This window comes from Mugil cephalus, chromosome 3, assembly GCF_022458985.1.
Source record: "Mugil cephalus isolate CIBA_MC_2020 chromosome 3, CIBA_Mcephalus_1.1, whole genome shotgun sequence".
NCBI lineage: Eukaryota > Metazoa > Chordata > Actinopteri > Mugiliformes > Mugilidae > Mugil > Mugil cephalus.
Genome location: NC_061772.1, coordinates 20,968,734 through 20,992,743, shown reverse-complemented (window position 1 = coordinate 20,992,743; position 24,010 = coordinate 20,968,734). Strand labels below are relative to the sequence as shown.

At 40.4% G+C, this 24,010-nt stretch overlaps 2 long non-coding RNA genes across 2 annotated transcripts; one reads left to right on the top strand and one right to left on the bottom strand.

The window, feature by feature from the left end:
* Positions 1-3: 3 nt before the first annotated feature.
* Positions 4-7,567, top strand: LOC125005185. Its single transcript, XR_007112426.1, has 2 exons — positions 4-133; positions 4,653-7,567. It is a non-coding gene; the product is annotated as an uncharacterized LOC125005185 (long non-coding RNA).
* LOC125005184 lies at positions 5,251-23,646 on the bottom strand. The gene is made up of 5 exons (XR_007112425.1): positions 22,553-23,646; positions 18,240-18,407; positions 18,109-18,160; positions 12,881-13,510; positions 5,251-5,354 (listed from the first exon to the last, which is right to left on the bottom strand). It is a non-coding gene; the product is annotated as an uncharacterized LOC125005184 (long non-coding RNA).
* Positions 23,647-24,010: the final 364 nt, after the last annotated feature.

Here is a 24,010-nt window from a genome sequence, read left to right as displayed (position 1 = left end):
ATTAGGTCATCAATTATGTTGGAGTCTGCTGTGAGCCGTAATCAAGCCGCAGATCCGCCTCAGCTGTTGCAGGAAGACCCGGCCCCTCTCCGCCGCTACATCACCGTTTCTATGGAAGCCGGAGAACCAATGGGTAACTGACCAGAAAACCCTTGACTTTATATAATAATCAAAACTAACATTGGGGTTGTTTTCATTGTTATTTCACGGGAACTTAATAAGGCAATCGTTTCTTCTGCACTGTTTATTGAACTATAACAGAAAAGAAGGAGAAAGCACCTATTTTTGGTGAATATTCAAGCAGAAATTTCAACAGTTAAATTGCATTTAAGATTATTTATACACATAATTCCACATATTCAATATATTTAACTGTGACAGTTCTTTAAATCTAATCTTTTATATTGTTCTCATGATGAAATAACAGCCTGAGGCAGGTACTTTAAATAGTTCGTTGCTTTAACTCACAACATTTCAGAGGAAATTATTGTACTTTTACTACTTACTTTAGTTTATTTATATTTTAGTAATACTGTTACGCAGAAAACGAGTACATAAAGGGAGTTAAATTATGTTCAACATTAAAGTGGTACAGTCAATAAATTTTAATGTTATGAAGAAATGTAACAATTAAAACACATTTTGGTGGTATGCAGCACTTTTTATGCTTTAAGAAAAATATGCTTTAAATCATTGGCTTTTACTAGACCAAATCGCATCCTTGATCTGAGTACTTGTTCCAGTATTAATGACAAGATTTACTACTTCAAGACGAGCGACTAATGTGCATTAAGACTGAATTATTCTAGTACGTCTTTGTAAAATACCAAAATTAAATGGATGTTTTGTATTTAGCTAGTATTACAGCTGGCAATCATACGCAAAAAGGGAGAACACAAGACTATCTCATAAATTATGTTGCAGTGGCTCATTGGAAACTCGAGGACTGGCTCTGTGCGGTCCAATTTAAGTATGAAAACAAAATAAAAATAAAAAAGGGGGCCAGCATTTATTTATTTGATGCGTTTTCAGTCAGTGGATTACGAAATAAATGGAACAACAAGAAGATATAAAGAAAACTGCCCATTCAGAAACAAACAATTTCAACCATCTCCTAAATCCTCCAGACATCCTCCTCCACAACAGACCCCTCCAAACCCAAGGCCCGAGAGTCGGCTAATGAAATCTGTTTGCCACTACAAATACCAAATAATAATAATTATTAATAATAATGTTTTTAATTCTGTGGATGCAGGCTGAGGTAAGAGGGGCGTGGGTGGGGAAATGGCCCATAATGTTCACTGAGGCTCGGCCCTGGACGTGAGCCCAGCATGCAGCATGTTTCCTCACAACAAGGCAGCTCTCGAGGCCAGACAGCTTCCTGACTTTGTATAGGAACACAATCGGGCCTGCAAGGCGAGGTGGAGAGGTGCAGAGGGGGAGGCTGCAGTGGACGGACGCGGTCCCACTGTATACTTCTTCAGCCATTCGATCTAAAAATAGTGGAGCTCTGTGGCGTTTTCAACGTGTTTCTGAACGCGCTGGTCCTAAAGTGGCGCGGTGGTACACATCCAGAGACAATGAGTCAAAGGGAGGAGGTGTGTCTAAACATGAGGCTTTGAACCATGAAAAATAATATGCATTTATCCCACCTTTCAGATCATTAATATTAGAGTACGCAGATTAGCTGCAGTTAAACAGGAAATGAATCATGTTTTAAAAGAAAATACCACAGATTCACTTGTTCCAGCTCCTATTTCTGTGTTTCCTTTATTACAAAATATCTTTATAGGGAGAGATTAAATAATTACTGATCAGTGGAAGAGATATTAAGCAGAATAATGAAAAACAATTCACAGTTTCAGTCTGTGAAGCAGTTATTCATCTTGATCTTACCAAGATTATTGGATTATCCATAAATACGTAAATCTTAGATAAAAACAAAACAAAACAAGATATTTGTGTTTGGATTTGAATAAAAAGATACCTGGCAAAGGCTAAAGGAGAAGGCCCATCAATCTCTGTTCTCTTAATGTTTAAGGCCTTGTTGAATTAAATACACTTGTTCCATAGGGTGAAGTAAAAGGGAAGGTGCTGCTGCTGGTGCTTTGCCTTAAACACTGATACTCACAGCTGGTCGTATACACTATGTTTTGTACGCTGTTTTTCCATTTATTGCATTTTAGTTTTTTTGGGCCACTTCTCCATATGTGAAAAGTAAAATAAAGATCTTTAAAGAATAAAATAGAATACAGTGTGAGCAGGGAGCCTTTTTTTTTTTTTGTCGGCGGCGGCCGCATCATACCTGACTTTTAGAAATGTGAAAGAATATTACGCTCTATTTGTCATTTTGGTAACACTCGCTGCCTATGAAATATTGACTGTGCTGCTGAGTGATCTTTAATTTATTCAGCAGCTCGCGCGGTCGTGGCTACGAGGTTTTAATGCGCCGGAGCCTGACGACTTCATGCAGGTCTCCCATGGATCAGGGATGTTTAAAGTTACATCTGACGCTGTTTTGCAGAGATGGGCGATAACTAAATATTTAAATCTCCTGGTTTTGATCAGTTACAGTCTGACTTACGTCGCACACAATAACACAGATCGGCCACAACACTTGAGAACAGAAGAATAACAACTTGAAGTCAGGTGTTTATAACGTGATAAATATATTAAATAAATACATAACATCTCATTGTAACGCAATGTTCTGCTGGGGGGGGGGGGTTCGGTCCTTGATTTGTGTGCAATAATACCTAGACACGTACCACCCACCTAAACACTGTTGCTGACCAGGCACTCCCTCCCCATAGCAACTACACTCCCTAGACAGCAGCAGCCATCCACAGCAGGACAGTGCGGTCTGCCACGTCACAAAAAAATGCCTAGAAACAACTTAAAAAAACATGTAAAAAAAAAAAAAAAAAAAAAAAGCCAAATGTGTTGCCCCGGCCTCTAAACTCCCCAGATACTCACCTTCAACCCACAGGACCTAAAGCCACATCCTGGTGCCAGACACCACAGGACATCCTCACAAGGCCCATGTCAGAACAAGACGGACCTACACAACATCAGACAGGTGGATTTAATGTTGTGGCTCACAGGTATACAATGCATAACATTTTAGGTTTCAACTTGTAAAAAAACCAAAAAAAAACATGAAAGGGTTAGAAAGCAAAAGTGCGTCACCGATGCTAAACCTTTTATGCCCAAAGATGTCACTGGCATCCTCACTGCCAAAGATAGCTCTGTGTGGACGTGCCGCGCAAAGTATGCCTTATTCATACGTGTCTCTGCGGCTGAATTTAAAAGAACACTTAAACATGTTTGGAGCTAAACTCGCAGGCCTCGTCGTCTTAAGTGCTGGCGTGGAGGCTTCGCATAATTGACTGCTGAGACCTTTACGGAGGGGGAAAAATAACAAGGGATGCTTGTTTTTATTTTTGGACAGCTTCGGTGTATTAGAGTCTGTTGTCTCTGATTAACTGAAGAAAAAAGGGAGGAATGGTTTGGACTGCTTTTAGGTCACGACCATGAAAATAAATATGCCTTTGCCCCCGTGTCACTAGTTAAATATGTCCGTGATCTGCACTAAACTATGATTGTGAGCAAACGATCTAATCGTTTTAAGCAGAGGAGGAGACGAGAATAAACCAGAACTAAATATACGTTTGTGTGTTGAGATGATGCTCTTTCTACGTACTGTCAAATAAAGTAATTGTCCTCCTTTTACAGATCTTAATTTCAAATTCTGGTTTCAAAACATGTGAATAATTTAAATTAAAACACTACACTCAAAATTTAAAGAGAATTTTTTAATTTGATGAAATTGTTCAGCCATAAAATGACTAAATGATGTAAAATCCTTTAGTCTCAATAAGAAGCTTAAGCAGAATATGTGATATACGTCATATACAGTATGATACTGTCTGTATGTAAGTGGAATAAGATGGTTTCAACATGACTGATGCTTCTTAAAAGGAAATAAATATGGGGGAAAAAAATAAATGTTATGGACTTGTCATGCTTTTCCGCACATTATCAAAAGACCAGATAATCCAAGACCATTAAATCTGATTCCAACCCCCCCCCCCTCTTTCTTCCCACAAACACCTGACAGAAACAGAGACTGTATAGTTCAGAGGCTCTGGATAAGCCTCATGTTTTATTTGCAAAAAGCGGCCCCATTGTCCCATAAGTCACCTCACACAGCACTCTTCTGCTTCACGCCACACTGAGCCTGTCCTACTGCGTTAGCGTCACCCGCTGCTGAAGCACTTAGCTTGTGTTCTCCGTGTCCTCTGTGGTACAGCCAAACATCCATTTGGAGGTCCTAGGAAACTTTGAAGCTTTTTCACCCACTCACTGAGCCGGGGAGGCGCGGGGCGCATTTGTGACGTTTGGTGAATACTTTGTCCAATAAATAGCCCTCTTCATGAATACATTAAAGCTCATCAAAGACATGCGTGGGCTTCGCTTTCAGTTTTGATCTTCTAAAAAATTGGATTTGTCCGACTGAAGGATTTTGTTGAAAGACTTCTGTATCAATAATGCCTTGTATCTGTATTAGCCAGCGATCGCACCATTTATCCATCTGGTTGCCACATTTTTTTCAGCTTCCTCTTCTTTTTTTTTTTGCTAACACTTGTCAGACATTGTCACACCTGCTGTGAGAGTCAGGAAGGACAGAAGGAGGGCGGAGACGCAGCTTCTTCTGCTGGAAATCAATCAACCGACCCTTGTATACTGAGCTGCTGGTACATGCAACAAACATACTGTAATCTGGCCCCTGGCTTCTGGTTTGCTTTATTGGTGGATTGTGTGTTTAACTGTTAAGATGCTGTCAACTTGTGAATTTACATTTTAAGCGATAGATTTCAATGGAGCTGCAGAGGAGGAATGACAAACAAAATAACACTTGTAATGTTTTTTTTTCTGTGTGACTCAACAGCAGCCTCTGTAGATGCCATCCTCCATTAGATTTTTGTTGGAATTTTCTTTTCTTCTTTTTTTTTAATAGAGGACATGCTCAAAATGACTGTACACCTGTGTAATCAGTTGAGTCACTGTAACCAGAGACTTGTTTTCCACTTCAAGTACTTGGTGTGTCAACACACTTAGGTTTCCAGCTGATTATCTCCAAGCTGAAATTATGTTTCTATTTAAACTTCTATAATAGGTGCAAGTGCTTACCTATCCAGAAAACACTCTTCACCAGTGTAGCACTGCATTTGTTTTTGCTCGGTTTGGGTCTCCACCAGCTCCTGAAGATGCTTCGGCAGTGTGTCTCTAACTTTGTGGGTCATCATCTCCGTCTGCTGTTGCGTCGAGAGTCTTTTGACAGTTATCGTTTGCTGAAAATTAAGAAATGTGCTTAATGTGAGCAATGAGGCCAAACTGTAGCCGTAAAACTGAAACAACAAGCTAAAAGAAGACAAAAAGTCACTTCTTGTCATCAATACACTCAACTTCTCACACATTAATACTCACTGCTGACATGGAAACGTTTATTTATGAACCTATAAAGTAAATGTATGTGTAATATTTACTTATATGAGTGTGTGAATGATTACACAACACGGTGACGATTACGTTATGGGTTGATGTTGAATTTTTTTTCGCAATGGCACTTCTCTGTCACAAGCCTTTCAGTTTGCTGATAAGATGGGAGGGGACTGAGCCTCAGACACTGCTGCTTGAGTAAAATCTCTTGTATTAACACACAATTCTGGCTTTAAATCTGCTCTCAACGCATCTACGAGGCCTTCTGAATCTGGCATCCATCACCATTCAAGTGCTCTCTTAAAAAATTAATCAACCGATGACCCTGGGAACTAGGAAGTGCAGGAAGCTAGGAACAGAGCTGGCCTCTCCTGAATCATATTGATGGAAATATTGACTCCGGGACCAGAAGGTCACCCCTCTGTGATCATGGTTGAGGTACCTTTAGCGAGCACCTTAAAACCCACCAAACTGCTCTCTGGACACCTTGCATGGCCTCCTACTGCTCCAACTGTGCTCACATGTGAACAAATTCCTCGTACGCGTATAAAGCTGATTTGATAAAGATGTGAAACAAGAACATCTTTCTTTATGCCCTTTTGGGGTTTGTTGTTCAATTTTGTCACTTCTGTTTGTGTTTCTCAGAAATGATAAGTCGGTCTGAGTGATCCTCGTTTTGTCAGTTCAACATGCTGAACTGACTGAACAACACTGAAAGGCCAGTAGTTGGCACTACTACCGACCAAGTGGTGCCAACACAGCAGGACTGGGTAGGGTCACAGTCGCTCGCTGACGGCTGAACATTGGAAAACGGTCCAGCTAATAGTAGCTCTTCCAATGTCCCAACAGACACAGAACGTACGTGCCAGCCGGCCACTGGCTCTAGTCTATTCCACGTGTTCAAGTGCAAAATTGTGGCGCAGGTGACGTGAAGTGATGTCACAGTCGGCCTTTGTTACTGGTAATTCTTTGATATGGGATTTGGTGCATCTGTACCTGAAGGATTAACCTGTTCTAGATTTTCTGCTTTAATCAGATGTTTTCTTGTTGGTAAAGCTCACCAATAAGATGTGCTTTTTATGTCATTCCAATCTGTGATTGCTGCTACGACATCTCAAAATGTTTGTAGCGTGGTGTCGTAGGCTTCTTGTACGTCCTGTGGGTCTGTACTGGATGTTTTGTGTTTTTATTTTCGTACTACAGATGGAAATTAGCTTTCTGTTAAATCTGGTGCACACATCTATTCATGTCTTTGACACTGTTTAATGTACGTGCACATTGTCCGTGAACCTAATAATAATAATAGTCTGCTGTGAAACAGGTTACAAACCCAAACACATATCCAAAAGACGGAGTAGCTAACTGAAGAAGTTACTCGGGTGAGTGGCGAAACACTTTCTCAGAACTCTACAAATCCAGTTGCCTTTTTTAAAGCCTTTTGGATTACCGTGACCTGGAGGGCTGAGAACCTTCACAGACACACAAACACATAAGTTTCTGTATCAGTATTTGTTTTCGCTTTTGGACTCAGATACTAAATAAACCGCAATGATCCAGAAATTAATCAGAGTCACAACCTCTGCACAGCAGCTGGAACGAACCGCTCTCTGTTTCCATCACCTCCAGGCCCAGATGTACAGCACTGGCCGAGGTGAGAGGAACAGTTCACAGCTTTCTTGCAGATTCCTTTGGATGAGGTTTCTCACTGATGCCAGTGAGGTAAACCATCAGTGTCTGAGCGTTAATTATCACCAAGATAGAAACGGTCTCAGCCTCACCTGAACAAATGTATATTGTATCTGTCATTTTTTTTTGATTCAACACAGTAACCTCAGTTCATCGCCTCCACGGCTGCTGGATCTCACAACTGTTATGTTTTTTTTGCAATGACAACAAACTCAGAGCCAGCAGCGCCTGTGTTTATTGTTTCATACAAAGCAGAAAACAAAACTGTGAGCTAAAAAATGTTCCGACAGATTTGCCAGATTCCTCCAGACTACTGTGAGATTGTGTGTTACATATTGTTTACGCCTCAGAAATAAAAACATTTTATATTTTTCTGGCAGTCTGGCAGCATCTCCCTCATTTCTCGGATCTAGGAGAAACATCAGGACAGGGACCATCCTCTGCTTTATCTTTAACCTAACCCTAACAAAACAGGCTTAATATTGAAGCATTTCCTATAACACTCCCACTCTGGGCATTCCTAACGAGAGGAAATGCTGAAGAAACGACCCACTGGGACCGTTTAAATGGTCATTTTCTCATGAAGTCAAACCAGCAGATAAAAAAGAAAGTCCGTGGAGACTTTCCTCAACATGGGAAAAAAAGAGAACATGTGAGAAAAAAAAAAATCTGAATCACATTCCCGAGGAGCACAATAAAAAGTTGATATATTAAGGAATGAACACAACAAAAACTTTCAGATTGTTCTTGATTCAGAGGTGGCGAAGTTATGTAATGCAAAGTCACTTGTGGAAAATAAACACTTTCACAACATCCTCCCTCAGAAGTGAGGTCTTGACTTCCTGTTTGTGTATGGAATATGGGACACGGAGGGTTATGCTATTTAAATCAAAGGGCAGCAGATTCCCAGCTAGTAGAAGCTGGTGGGATCTGAAAAGCTGCTGCCAGCTTCTCAGGGGGACGAGAAGTGGGTGGGAAACTGCAAAAAGCAGGAAAACGAAAGAAAACAAGATAATGACGCAGACAGAAAGTAAAATAGGGGGATGGTTTGTGAAGCAGGAGACAAAAATGGAGAAAAGTTAAAAATGTTTTTGCTTTCTTCCTTAAATGAAATGACCATTATCATTGTAGTGGTTTCCTTTTTATTTTTTGTTAAATGTTAATTTGTGTTATACAGTCGCAAATGAGGCTGGGGAAAACTATTAAACATGAAATTTGTTTTAAACAATGCAGGTTTTAAAAAATAAATAAATATGACTTTTCAAATGGGAAGAGAAATGTGTGAAAAGTATTTGTTTGGTGAGTATCAGTGAAGGTAAACTTGTGTTTATTTGCAAGAAAAACCCTTCAGGCTATTAATTGTGATTTATTAACTGGATTCAGGATGTAGCTAGCCTAGCGTAGCATGAACACCAGAAGCAGAGGGAAAGCTATAGTCGGGGTCTGTTCAGTCACTTACAGCTCATCAGCATGTTGCATCATCTCTGTTTAATCTATGATCCCTTATTGTTCGGAGCGGGGTTGCATAAAACAACAAAATGATTGTATCTGTCTTCCGGCTGCATAGAAATACTGGGCGGGGTCTTTAAACTGCTGTTTGTGGAGGAATACAAACCCTCCATGATGTCGTTTTGATGTCTTCTTCCTTCCCACTATTTTTTTGTGGTGGAAACTTGGGCTGGAGTCGCTACGTTGGGGACTGATTCTGCTCCGGATAAAGGTATATATATAAAGGTATATATAAATATATTATTATTATTATTTTTCAACTTTGTTTGTTGAACAGAATAGTTTTTTTCCCCATATGGACCAGCAACGGTAGCAAACGATTATACAGCTACACATCAAATGTCCTCTTGTCCCTTCCTTCCCGCTCCATGAACAAAACCCTTTCTGGTCACAGACGATAAACAAGGAGATAAACAAATAAAAGAATAAATAAATAAATAACAACAACAATAACAGCAAAAAAGAAAAGAAATGTGTGGGGGGACGTAGTTGATGCTACAGGAGAATGCAGCATAAACTTAATCCTCCTCTACAACTAGAGATATATCAAGCGAATTTATCACTGCTAAAAAGTTTCTCAAGCTTTACGTTAAAGAGCACATCTTTGATCCAACGATCATGTGTTGGGGGGCGGACAAGACTCCAATCAAACAAGATTAGCCTAAGTGCTAGCAAAGTAGAAAATGTCAATACTCGCTTCACTGCCATGGGTAAGTTACTTTCGAGAGGAGTACCAAAAATGGTCGACAAAGGATTCAGAGCAATGATCTGACCATAAAAACTGTCCAAGGTGTCAAAAATCTTCCCCCAGAATGTCGCCAATTCAGGGCAAGACCAAAACATATGAGTGCGATTGGTGAGAGACTGTCCACACATATTGCAAGCATCACTACAGAAGAATAGACTGTGGAAAGTTTAGCTTTGTATAGCATGTGTAATGAATTTTATTAATTAAACCATGTCGTGCACATGTAGACGAGGAGTAAACCAAGTTTAAGGCAGTGTCCTATTGCTGTGCTGTTAGCTTCATGTTTAGCTCATCCTCCCACACACTCCTCGTCAACACAAGAGGCCTCAAAGTGGCCGGCGACAAAGAGTTATACAATATAGAGGTGCTTTTCTTTTGACTGGGGTCTATGGATAAGGGTATCTATCAAAGTTTCAGGAGGACAATTCAGGAAGTAAGTTAAGAGTCTTTTGACAAAATATCCAATTTGGAAAAAACAGAAGAGGTGAGAGTCTGGTAAGTTATATTTATCTAATTTATCAAAAAAAATCTTTTGTAATGAATACAGGGTTGTGTTTTTCTCTATATATGAGGCTAATTTTGAAGTTCAGACATCTACCAACCTGTTGACAACCAATTACCAATTATCAATAACTTTGAACCTTGATCTGATTTAAACAGGTGAGTGATAGAAACATTTTTCTGTCCGAATAGTCATTGATAGGAAAATTTGCTATAAAGAGTTTATTTGACACAATCGGTAAATATATTTATTTTTCCTGTAAAGTCGGACATGGAGGTCTATGAGAACTGACTGGCCTTTGGATGGAAGTAGTTGGAGGAACTTCAGAGTAATGTAACTTAAACATCTTAAATACTTGCCAACACAGGATGGAAAACAAGTATGATGATTTTTTCTTTTTTCTTTTTGGCATTTCAAGTGCAAGAACAGTTCTCACAATCTCAAGCTAAAACAATTTGTTCATCTCCTATTTCTTTGCAGCTAGTGGACGTCCCAGGGTCTGGTTGCCTAGGTAACCCTCTTGCATATTTCTCACCTGAAATCTTTTAAGAGAAAGAAATAAAGCATAAACATATTGCTAGATTATAAACAGAGGTAGCTCTTCTTGCCATCATTTCTTTCTAGCTTTAAGCCAAGCTCGATATCAGCACGGTGAATTTGATGGCAAGAACCAAATTCATGGACAAGGTTTTTTCTTTGCAGTAAATGTTTGAGGAACTCTGTTTTTGCATTATATGTCATCAACGCATCAGTCACTCCCATTGGTTGTCACCTTAAAGTTGAGACTAGTTCAGCTCGGTACCTGCCCACAGGGTTGTTACAACTGAATGTCATTAACATTTATGGTCTCATTGGTGCTAGACTCTCCCCGCGTGCTCCTCTGTAACATTATCTGCATCAAAATCTAAAGTCACTTGTTTGTCTGCCTCTTACACGAACGAGTAAACAGATTTTCGAGATATTCCCTAAAATAACAAACCCGATAAATAAACCAAACCTCTGTGATTATGTGAAATGACCTCAGACGAAGGAAAGACGTGTTTTAACTGAACCATTTAGTTGCTTCCTCAAGCCCAGATTTCTGATCTGTAAATAAAGAAGATGCACTTAAAACTGAAATTAAAAAAAAAGAGAGAGAGAGAGAATGGCCGAGATCAGAAGGGCGATGACTGAGTTTTGTTGCTGGACGCTTTAATCTGAATGCACTATGTTTGCATGCAGCTGTAATATTCAAGCTCATTATGGTGAGTGTGTGTAGCAGGCTGTAGATATTCAACAGGAAGGCCTTTCGATAACAATCAGACCCGTCTGTGACTGTAACACCCTTCGCCCCGAAGGTACTTTCTGTGGCACCCAAACACAGCAGACCCGTCTTCTCCGGTTCTTTTAAATACAGTTTAGACACGATCATGTTCTGGCTTTTGGGCAGCGACTCTGGAATGTAAACTACCCACAATCCACGTACAGAAGACCTCATAACAAGTGCGTCATGGTCAGAGAAGGCCTCATAAAATACAGTTAAGTCTCAGCTTTGACATGTAAAACTCTGGAATTCAACCAGCTGTCATTGTTATATATGTTTGTATTTGTTTTAAAAAGTTGTGTTTGAGGTCATTGGTTTGAGGCGGATGTGTTCCCTCTGTTAATAAGAAGACGCTGCGTGACATACTAACGAGTGAAGCCACCGAGCCGAAGAGTTTTCGTGGCACATTATGCGCCCTCTGCTTTTTGAATTTTTGGTCTAAAACCTGGAAAACCACTTTGTTCCGACAATCAGACCTCAGTTTGCCATTTAAGCAGCGAGAGGCGATGAGTCAACAGTACAAGTGGAATTAAAGTTTCAGCAAATGATTGTCGACCATAACCTGTGATGTGATGGTCTACGTGCAGCAAAGTTGGAGGAAACAGGAGAGCGTGCCTTGTAACAGGAGCTCAGCAAGTGTGCGGTGGAGCACGAATATATTATTCTCAAAAAATCTTTTCAAACTACTGCAGAGAAAAATCAAGCACACATAGTTTCCCTTATAAGTGTTTTTAAAATATGTAACTCCATCTGTCACCATTGAGACTGACCTCATCCGGACGACATGGAACAATGAGGTTTGTTTAGCGATGCTAAAAAAAAAAAAAAGCTCACCTCTTTGGCCCAGACATCAACAACCACTCACTGGACTGGCATTACACTCATTCCAGTCATGCATGGTGCCCTGAATCATACGGACTGTAGCGATATCCTGACGTTTTTTTTTTTTCATGCCACCTTGGCTTTTGTGTTTCAGACTGAAATATCATGGGAGCTGTTGGATGGATTGCTATTCATACCCTAGAAACCCCTAGATATTTCCACCCAGCTTCAACAATGTGAAAAAAAAAAAAAATTGTCTTATAAGTAAGGAATCCTGCTCACTGAGGTCCAACTTCAGGAATTAATGAACAACATGAAGTTTCAGACTTGTCCAGTGGGCAGCATTAAGGTTTTACTGTCTAAATGTAATTCTATGGTATAACCTTTTTCCTGGTATTGATGCCTCCCAGTGAGGACGTCTGGGTTCGAGTCCAGTTCGGGCCTTTCTGGGTGGAGTTTGCATGTTCTCCCTGTGTCTGCGTGGGTTTTCTCTGGGTACTCCGGTTTACGGTTTAATTGTCCCTGGGTGTGAGTGGGAGTGTGAGTGTGAGTGTGAAAGGTTGTTTGTCTCTGTCTTGGCCCGGTGATAGACTGGCAACCTGTTCAGGGTGTGCTCTCACCCAATAGGCTCCAGCAACCCCTGTGACCCTAGTGAGGATAAGCGGTAGTAGAAGATGAGATAAGATGCGATTTTTCTTCTCATGCACTGAATCAGACCAGTCAGAGTGACCTCTTGCCTCCCTTCCTTCCTCTGGTGTTTAAAGGATGAAGCACTAAAGTATCACCTAGGTGTACTGCCATATCTTACCTGGCTGAGCGGGTGTCCCATGAACTATAGTCCTCACCACGTAGCAGCATGATATCTCCTCTTGCTCTCCTGTTAGATTCCATCTGTCTCCAGTGAAAACTATGCAAGAGAGGCACAATAACAAAAGAGACATTAGAGCCAGTTACACCAATTTTCCACCCAGACCATGATATAAAACAATTTATCTGCAACCCTGCTAAACATCTGCATATTAGCTAGCACTGGATTGGTTAGCAGTTAGCTAAAACACATCTGGGACTAATTAGAGCCTTAAGAATTAAATATTAGTTTAATTTTCGCTCTCAGTGGGGCTCATCGTAACAAATATCAGATGCTCATCTAATTAACATTGCACTCTGTATAATTTTAATATATCTCTGGAAACAACAACTGGACGTTTTCAGGAAAGTGACCTCATTTAATCTGTCTTCTTCTTTTCTTTAACAATTAACAGTGTTTTTTTTTGTTTTTTTTTACTATGTCCTGCAGCCCACTCTTCAGTGCAGTTAGACCTTGTAGTGTAGGTAAATCTCCCAGAGCATCAATCACCGGACTCCAGTCCAAACACATGTTCGACGCACATTCTCCTGTTCCCTCTCCTGCTCCACAGATCCGAGGCATGGCTCTCATCTAATGGACAATAACAAGGTAGTTAAGAGCAGCAGGACCTAGTTCAGTCCTTCTCAGAGACACTAAATCAATCCGTACCACATAAACATTGGGCTTTTACGCTACTTGCTCATCCTGAAACCTGAGTTTGGAGAGGAACATCTCTAATTTATTACGATCCAGTGACGAACGTTATTTTACCTGGATGTAATACAGCGCTCTCTGGAACAGAAAGATCTTTTCCCTTCCTCACATTATCATTTTTCCTCTGTCCATGAAACATAAATATTACTTTGTGGAAATGAGAGGAATGTATTTACACAAACAGAAAGGCATTTAAACCAGACAAAAAAAAAAATCCTATTTAACCAATATGATTAGACTTTTTTAAAGAACTTCTGTGATTATATGTTTGTTTGTCTTCATAGCACGTTGTTAAAGTTGTGAAAGGACTGTGGTTTGCTTTACTGACACAGACTCGATACATGAGACATGATCTGTTTGCTTAATTAGCTTTTAACCTAAACCACAGTATTTAACAAAACCTAACCCCAAAATGTTAAATTGCTTTCAAGATCTGTCTCCGGAGTCAAAGACTTTCATTATTAACACCCACTATCCACTAAAAGCTCCTCCCATTATCTCTGTCCAGTACAAAAACATAGCACCTTATATACACGAAGAGACATTAAATAAATACCACTGAATAATCGAAGCAGTGGTTATGATTCTTCTCATACAACGAGGAAAAACAACATAGTATATTAATGTGATGTCTTATTTATATGAAATGTACTGCAGCAATTTAAAAATAGGATTAAACTGTGTTAACATTAGTAAAAATAACAAAGGGATATGACAGTGTACAGGCCGTGTCCCTGGATTTGTGGACCAGTAAACAGGGGGGTCCTACAGGCTCAACTTCATTTTGTCAATATTAGTTTAAGGGGTGAGACACTGTTGCATGAACCAATAACGGTAGATATTACAATTTGAGATATTAAAGGACATGAAACAACACCTGCATTCATTTGGAGGTCTCAAATTGTAGAAATATATTAAATTAAGATGCAGGTGCACCCATCGGTATAAGACATTTATGAATGTGCCAGTATGAAAACTCTGATAGATTTTATTTGGCTTTTGAGGGCACAAACTTATTAAAGAAACCTGCGTAACGCAATGGATGATCTGCATCATGGGAACTGCAGCATCATTTCTGCACTGTAAATATGTGTCTTTTTAAACTCTACCAGTCCATCTGACTTTTAGGAGGCGAAGTGTTAAATTGTGGGACAACTCCTTTCAGTCCTTTGTAATTTTATTAAATGATATTAAAATATTGAACCTAAATTATTTCACTGGCCCATTCAGAGGATGAGAGTGGGCTGTTTCAGCAGAGGCCTCCGTGAGTCAAGCCCCAGAAAGTATTAAAAAGCTTGAAATTCATGTACGCTACAATTTAATACTAATTGTAAACTAGTTCTCTTTGTCTTTAGACATATGGTTATTATTGCCTACCTTTTAATTAATTCACATAGTTAATGACTGGCTTGTTTAATAAATAGAAAAAAATTGTACCTATTCTATGTCGATCATGTCCTAATACTTTGAAACATTCACAGTAATGCATTTAATTAAATTTATTATGACTACGAAGATATTTACAGACACATCTTTATGTCTGAGATCCTCTCCAAAGTGGAGTAGTGGACACCAGTAAACGCAGATTGATTTGAATCAATTGTTTGTTTCTTTCTTCTACAGGTAAAGTCACACATAAACCACAAGAGCAGGTGTAAGCATCAATAGTTTCTTAAATATTCATGTGCACGGGTAATATCTGAACTATTCTTTTAACACCCTTCCTCAGATTATCCCCCCCTCTTGCACGTCTGATTCTGCACATGCATAATGGAAGCACAAACACACATTTACTATTTTCTAAAACGAATGGAAAGCCACCCTGTATACTTTTACAGGCAGAGGCCACCTCTTGTGAAAACTGCATATTTACCATATTTCACAGTAGCTGCAACCAATGCGTGTCACAATGAGGCCGCAGTTGCTAAAATCAATATTTTCAAAGGGGCAGAATTGTCTTCGCAAATAGCTTTAAATTGTCACTCATTACGAGTGAAACGCGGCAACCATTTACCAAAGGGGAAACTGTGGTCGCAATTTAGGGCTGGAGGCATTCGGCAGAAGTAAGAGTGCAGACGCAGTGAGCAGAACTAATTTCATCAAATATTAAACTTGGTTAGGAGACGCGGCTGAGCAGCGCAGGGCTGCGGTGAGATTTCTCTAACGTCCGAGAGGAGAACAGGAGGATCATGGGACATTTTGAACAGGAAGCACACTTGTTTAGTGGCCTTTTTGTAAGGTTGATGAATTAATACAATGCGTAGCTTTTGAGAGCAGAAGTACGTTCAACAGATCTCCTCTGATAAAATACGATGGGAATTAATAGTGAAGGTTACAGTTGATATTGTTACGTGTCAGTTGAATGTGAGTTTCTGTCACTGAGTGTAAGCATCTAAATGTGAGTAAAGAAAAGTTAATCATTTCACAGCGTAACAATTCAAAATGAAAGGCCCTGCTAAATGTCTTGAATGGAAAGTCCAAAAATAAAACAATGCTCCACGCATTCAATAAAACCTACAGTTGTATTTATTATCACTGAATCAGTATCACCCACAGTCTGCTCTTTTGTTTTATAAGTTGTAAAAGGTTCATATCCTGTTAATTTAAAACATACTGAAAAAAACATTAGGTGTAATACACTTCAGTGTTTTCATGGAAAAAAACACAAACTACATTTAAACCAACTCCATTTGAAAATGAACAAGTTAGTTATTAATAATTAATTTAAATGTAAATATAAAACAGGTAATCTACTTTACTGGTCAGGTGTACTCACACAACTTGCTTTCTGCTTTTAATCCATCCACCCGTATAAACAGAAAATAAAGAGCGCTATAGGGACAGGCAGCCACACGAGGCACCTGCAGAGCAGGTTTAGAGGTTAGGTGCCTTGCTCAAGGGTGATTAAGCAATGGATGAAGAGGGGATTCAAACCAGTGACCCTTCAGTCCCAAGTTCACTTCTGTAAGCGCTGGTCCATGGATTAGATTATTTATTCATTGATGAAAGAGTTTCCTGAATTTGTGCATTCGTTGGTGACATCCTGAGAAAAACTTCCCGCAGAAGCCAAGACGCTATTATAACATTCTCTTTATGACATCACTATTACTAGTTATTTTTGGTGAGTTTCCTAAATATCTCAATGATTTAAGTGAAGTATAAGACGACTGGCGTGACAGTTGCACAGAAAGTCTTGATGGATCTTAAGAAAATCCACCTCACTCCTGGAAAGTGGCGTCTGTTACAGCCTGTACGTCATCACTGTCCTCGCTGTAAAGCGAATGGGTTTTATTTGGGGAAAGTGGGGATTCTGTACATCAGGTGGACATTTTTAGGCTAAAGCAGGTGCTGTGTTGAAAGGTGGGGGCTGTGGTGGGGGAACTGAATCAGACAGAATGTGTTTTGCGAGTGGGGGGGGGGTAGAGTAAAGTGCATTACCCGCAGGCGTCCAATAGGTTGGCACTATCCCATCGCCCTCCATCGCCTCCACTCTGCTCCTCCGGCTGAGGCGTACTTAGCACCATTCATAATGCATGGTCACCACCCCCCCAACGCACGAGCCTGTCATGGCTTGTTCCCCTCGACAACTCAGCCCAACTCTGCTTTTGCCCCTAAGAAGATGTGAACGGTTGCATAATTCAGATGCCGCCCGCTGTTTCCAGGGCTCATCTCTTATCAAAAATGTAACAGACTGAGTTTCTGGGGGAGTTTTATCTAAAGGGGGCATTGGAAGATGTTCTAGTTGAGACAATGGACGCAGGCGTGGGACACAACTTCTCCAACTCTGTTAGTGCAACTTTTGTGAAACTCGGTGATGTAAGTGACCTTTATGACTACCCATGCATATACAAGTCATAAATTCTTGACAGCGGATGAGGAGCGGAGACGTATTTAAAACAAAAACTGTTTTTATTTTAAAAAGCAAAGAAACTATGTAAATTCTAATCTGAATCAAATGAACTGGTCAAATATTTGCAGTCTTTTCACTTGTTTTATGAAGTAACATTTAAAGTCTTTGGGGAACTAAACTTTCTCTATGAGATGCCTTTGAATGTCTAAGTCATGTGTTCCAGACCATGTGTGTTCGGAAGGGGGATCAAAGTCTGAGGTATCTAAATCTGAATATTGTTTCAATGGAGTTGATAAAGAGAAACAAAAGGGGCCATTGATGGTAACCCACGCAGCCGGTGTGACCATCTGCAGCCTGGCAGGTCAAGGTGACCGAGGTCATGAAGAGAAGAAAGATATTTAAGAGAGGGGCAGAGCACCTGCTGAAAATACCTGACTTTGCTCTGTTAAAGAAAAGAGTCAACATGGGCCGTATGTGTCTTTTGTTCTACGCAACGTCAGCATAGAAAATTCAATTAAAAATACTAATTGAAGATAATTATTTACTCAAAAACAATCAAATAGATATTTTGCTACGATAAATTCATAAGATACTGGATGAGAAAATAAACTGACGTAATACTGACCAGTGATGAGCGCAGCACACAGAGAGATGATGTCAGTCCTTGTTAGGAAAACCTACAATGACAAATACCACCAATCAGCCATAGCATTACGACCACCTGCCTTATATTGCATAGGTCCTCCTTTTTCCCACCAAAACAGTCTTGAGCTCTTGTGACCTGGCTTGAACTCCACTAGTCCTCTGAAAGTGTGCTTTCAACATCCAGATCCTTTAAGACCTGCAGGTCGCGAGGTGGGGTGTCCATGAATCTGTTCACGCAGCACACTCCACAGATGTTTTAAACACAGCCTGGACTGACATCTGGGGAATTTAGAGGACAAGTCAATACTTTGAACTTGGAACTTTTAATTACTGATAACGTTTCAAGCCACCGCTCTTTATCGGGTCAACTCAACTAAATTTCATCAAATTGGGGCCGTGCAGTGAGCGACTTTTCTTTTACTTTTTCCAGTTTGCCTTTTTTACATTTTTTGGAGATTTAGAGATGTTCTGACCCACTCCCATCCTTGCCCATGTCACTCAGAGTTACTTAGATCCTTCCTACCTTCTCCTGCTTCTAAGACATCAACTTTGCTGCCATATATATCCCCACAGGCACAGTGACAATGGGACAAACAGCATTATTCTCCTCCTCTGTCAGTGGTCATAATGTTATGGCGTATATATATATATATATGTATATATATCTTCCACAATGCACGAGAAGTAAATTATTAAGTTGATGTTAATAATAGAAAATGCGTTCTAGGCTGTGTTGTTTGTAGCTGGGGATGTGGGGGAACATGCGATGCACAGAGAAAAGAAGGCGTGAGCAGTTACACATCATGCTTGGCTTATTTCCTGCAGACACCAAAAAGATTTAATGTAGATGTAAGCGCCGCTGTTCTGCTTTTAACTGAGCTCATTCACTGTGAGCACACTGGGTCTGCTGTGGCTCTCGCAGAGCATGCTACAGCACACTGTATATGGCATGTGAGCAACGGCACGCTGGTTTCATGGTGGGTGATTTTACATAATCTAACCAATCTCAACAGCATGAATGACGTAAGCTCTTTCTTTTCCCCTTGTAGCCTTGTTTTTGGCCGGTTGTTGCATCAAATATGTTGACACGCTGTTCATTTTCCTCCTCATTATCACAGTTAGGACCTACTGTTTACATGGGGAATGTGGTTTCTGATCACGTGTGCATGTGTGTCTTCTTTAAACTACACATTCGTCCTCATCCCTTAATTTCTGCCTTTACCACATTCCTGTAACTGGCTTCCTATTCTCATCGCATTTCATTATTTTTTCTAATTAATATCAGACAGAGTTTTCAATACACCTGCCATTATTCCAGTTTCTCAAAGGTCAATGCGATTTAACGTCCCCCTGACCATAACCAAGATGCAAAAGTCCTGTTATTGTGTTTGGCATGCGGATAACAGAAGGTACATTCATGCTTGTGACACATTATACTGCACGTGTGTTGTTTTAGGGACCGTTTTCTCCAGGCGTGACTGTTTGTTCTGATCGGGAATATGTGCGGGAAGAAGTTTGTCAAAGTGGATTAAGAGCCTGACTGTGAGCCTCGCCACACAACATGAGTTCATCCATATTAGGTAAGCAGAGACATTAAGCAGTGGCTATCGCTGGAAGCAGAAATAGACCCCAGCAGATGTGCAAGAGCATTTAACTGTGGTGAAAACAAAAAGTTACCATGATGACAACAGCCCACCTAAACAGGGAACGGTTTTGAATAAATATGCACCGACAATCATAATAAACTGCTTCTGTGTTGTTTGTTATACACTATAAATGATTATAGCTGCGGGATGAGCTTTTGTGGTTTTCAGAAAGTACAAACTCAGATCAGTCACAACATTATGACCACTGACATTATGTTGTTATTGGGGAGGGATATATTACAATAGAATAGAATAGAATAGAATAGAATAGAATAGAATGCCCTTTTATGCATGTGACGACACAACAAGCAAAGTTTCCATGGTTACGGAGTGGCAAAAAGTGACAGTTAGCCGCATTAGTTTGAATCACAGGCCTTAATAGCGTCTAAACTGTAAAATTAATTTACAAAATAGGGAATAGCTGTTGTGTGATTGACTGCACCAACAGATCTGAAAAGCAGTCGGATTTTGTGTCAGGTAATATTAATTTATGCTTTTTTTTTTTTTTTTTTTTTTTAATGTCATACCTGTAGTTACTACTTAAGTTACGTTATGGAAGGCGGTCAGATAAGTTCGTGGGTGTTGTTGATTTGCCATAGTTACAGTAACTATTTCAGCTTCAACATTAAATAACAATAAACAGAATATTTGCGATCACTCCTCGTCACCTTTTAACGTCTAGTATTGTATGGCCAACGTTACTTCTCAGTAAACCTATTAGCGCTAGCATCTTTCATTTAGCTACATTTATCATAACTTAAATGAACTAAAACTAACTTAAACGGAGGCTAGTCCACTTTTCCAAGTCGATACCTGTTCGTATGGATCTTTGTCGAGTCCAACTGTCCTTAATTTGATCTGATAATCCACATTTTTTCGCTGTATTTAATGCTACATTTCACTGTTATTGCCACTCAGGGGGGCGTGGCCCCACCTGACAGTGACGCCAATGCACGCCTTCTATTCTGATTATACATTGTATAACGAGATTGGAGAGCTTTACAAGAGATTTGGAAGAGATTGTTAAAATAGTTAATACTGAGAAGTATTGAAAATATACAAAAATTATAAAAATATATTTTTATAGCAGTGGCGGTAAAATGTAAAACGTGTATTGCACAAGGTTAGAAACAGAATGAAACGAACAGGAGCATCAGATAGAAGTCTGTTTTTACAAACCTATATTGACGGATTTGCGGCATGTGAGAGTTCAGGGTGGTGAAATTTAAATTTAGGGAAAATGGGAAAGTGGAAGGATTTGAGCGACTTTCACAAAGTTGTGATGGCTGAGGACTAAATCAGAGCATCCGCCAAAACTCCAGCTCTTGTGAGGTGTACCCAGTCAGCAGAGGTCATTATCTATCAAAAGTCTGAGGAAGAAAAAGCAATGAACCGGCCACAGGGTCACAAGGCTCAGTGATGCACGTGGGGAGTGACATGCACACACACAGTGCATCACAGTTTGTTTTGTATTAGGTGGCATAGCTGCACATCAGTCCGTGTCCCCATTGCTGACCCTTGTCCGGCGCCAACAATGAGCACGTGAGCTTCAGAACTGGACTTCAGGATCTGCTGCCAACATCTTGGTGCCCCAGATACCAACAGTAGCCCTTCACAGACCTAGAGGAGTCTCAGAGGGTCAGGGTTGTTTTGGCAGCAAAAGTAAACGCCTACGCAATATTCAGCAGGCGGTCAAAATGTTATGGCTGATCCGTGTGTATCATCTTAGCTTATTAACTTGATCCCACGTTATGATCACAAAGAGATATCACAGTTTGTTCTTCCTAGTGAATTAACTAACTAACAGGATAGGAATAATTAATTACTTCAGAACCATGTAAATATTTAACCCCCCTCCCCTCCTCCACTCAAAATGAATCTGACAATGTCAATACACTGTACTGTATCATGAAACCTGCTATTACATTCCAGCAGCAACAATAGCTTCATTTACCTCTCCATAATAGGTCATATCAGCGGCATGGCTTGTAATTATTGTTTACTGCAACTGGGCTCCATTTATGGTGAACCGTCTTGATCTGGTGGTGGAGCGGAGAGTCTGTAATCTGGAGGATTTGCAGGCTGCTCCAAAAATTACTGTCATGGTTGAGAAGATTATTTAATTCCTGATTCCCAGTAAGGTCAGGATTTCACACACCAGTGAGTGGCCCTGGCTTTAAAATAGGAGACTGACGTTGTGCAGCACAGTCAGACGGAGAGGGGATGTTGAATTAAGACGCTCGCTCTTTCCGTCGACGTGTGCTTTTATCGCGACTGCAGGTCTTGTTGCTGAGGAGGTTTACATATTTGCAATTCCCGGTTCCGAAGACATTTTGAAGAAGACATTTCTTTAGTGATTGGTCATTAGCAACACTTGGCACTACAGTCCTGCACGGCTACGTGTTTGCTATCGTCCATAAAAGCCAAACGAGGATTCTGTGGTTTACGAGACTGGGCGTGTTTTGATCTAATAAATCTGAGGTCCAGTTAGGTATGAATTTCTATTTACTGTTCACCTTTTTTACGCTTTGTGGCACACCTTCACCTGTAATGTGCTATTCAAACTTGCAACAAGGTACTGAAATATGTCTTCAGAACTTCTTTCAGGATGTTGTGCACTTTTTCTTACTCTTAAACTGAAGGCATCTGACAGAATAATGCCATTAGAGTGGCTATACTTTTTTACTGTGCAGAATAAATAGTTCTTATGATGCAAATTTACTTATGCTAAAATCCGGCCTGAGGCTCAAGTAGCAGTGAGAGACAATGGTTAAATACCTGGTGATTTAAGGGTTAATGTGCTGGTGTCTTCCCACGACTCGTCTTTTGTTTCACGCTCCACGTTTCCTGTTATCTCTCTGCTTTCCGCTATCTAAAAATGGAATAGGAAACCACAAGAATGTATTTTAAAACACTCATTTTAGTCATTAGTTCCAATAAACCCATTTGTCTCCCATACAATAAATAAGGCAAGATAAGAAATGCAGTTAAAGCGATGAAAACAAAAATGAAGAATTACATAAACGTTAGCAATGGTAGGAACTGCAACTCCTATTTGATTATCACAGCATAAATTATGTGCAAAACATGGCCATTGGACAAACTTAAAAGAAGAAGCTGATGGCTAGATGAGACAGACACTCAAGTAGATAAATATTCACTTCACTGTTTAAGTACAACAATGAGTATCCAGTAAATAAACAGATTCAATAAGGGTATTAGCTGAGGATGAAGGCCAGCTCTTTAAGGCCGTGGCTGACCACGCTTTGAGCCTCTGCGCTCTGGGCTGTAAACCAGTGATAACGAGGCTAAAACTCTGAAGATCAGAGGCAGGATCAAGATCAAGGACTTCAAAATGGCAGCAAGTCTCATGTTATGTTTCACCTCGTGCGCTAACTGGTGTGTTTCCCCTCCGGGACCGAGGGAGAGATGGGAAGATGATTGTATTGTAGGGACACTCCCCCTTGTTCCTGTCTGCTTCAGCCCCTCGTACTCCCCCATTTCACTCTTCCTCCTCTATATCTCCTCCTCCTGCTGGTCCTCCTTTCGGCGCTAGCAGGATAACATACCGCCTGCCTCTTGTTTGGATAAGTTAATGCTGAGATGTCAGCCTCGATTCTGATGTATACCACCTGCCTTGGCCTCCGGCTGACCTCCTACTCCAGCTCCCACTGCAGAGACATTCCAGTGCTTTTCTCGTGCTGTGTTTACACTGAAACAGATTGCCCTTCTCTCCCTATCTGCTTCATCACAGTGGACAGTGGTGGGCCTCTCCGTGCATTAGTCGCATTAGTCTGGATTCGTCCCAATACTCGATAGGTTTCAGGGTTCCTCGAGAGGCTGCTGGAAATTAAATTCTTACACTATCCTAATTTTACCAGATCCCCGGATATTTCTGTTTTTAGGCTGGAGAGGGGAGGCCTGCAAGCGCCTCCAAGTCATTCAGATGCCAAAATCCTCCCACTCAACACTGCGAGGACTCATGTGAACACCATGACCTCACTACGTCTGCCATTTAAATAAATTAGCGCTGCTGATTTACATTTTAAGTCCATATATGATCCTGACCGAAAGGCTGACGTCAAGGGGAGCCTTTATCTCAGACGTGACTCAAATAGATCAAACTTTAATAGGCCGACATCACTGACAGGCCCCTCTAACAGAAAGTTTGCAAGGACACGTGTTTTGTGTGTGTGTGTTTGTTTTTCACCATTGGTTTATGTAAAGACACACACT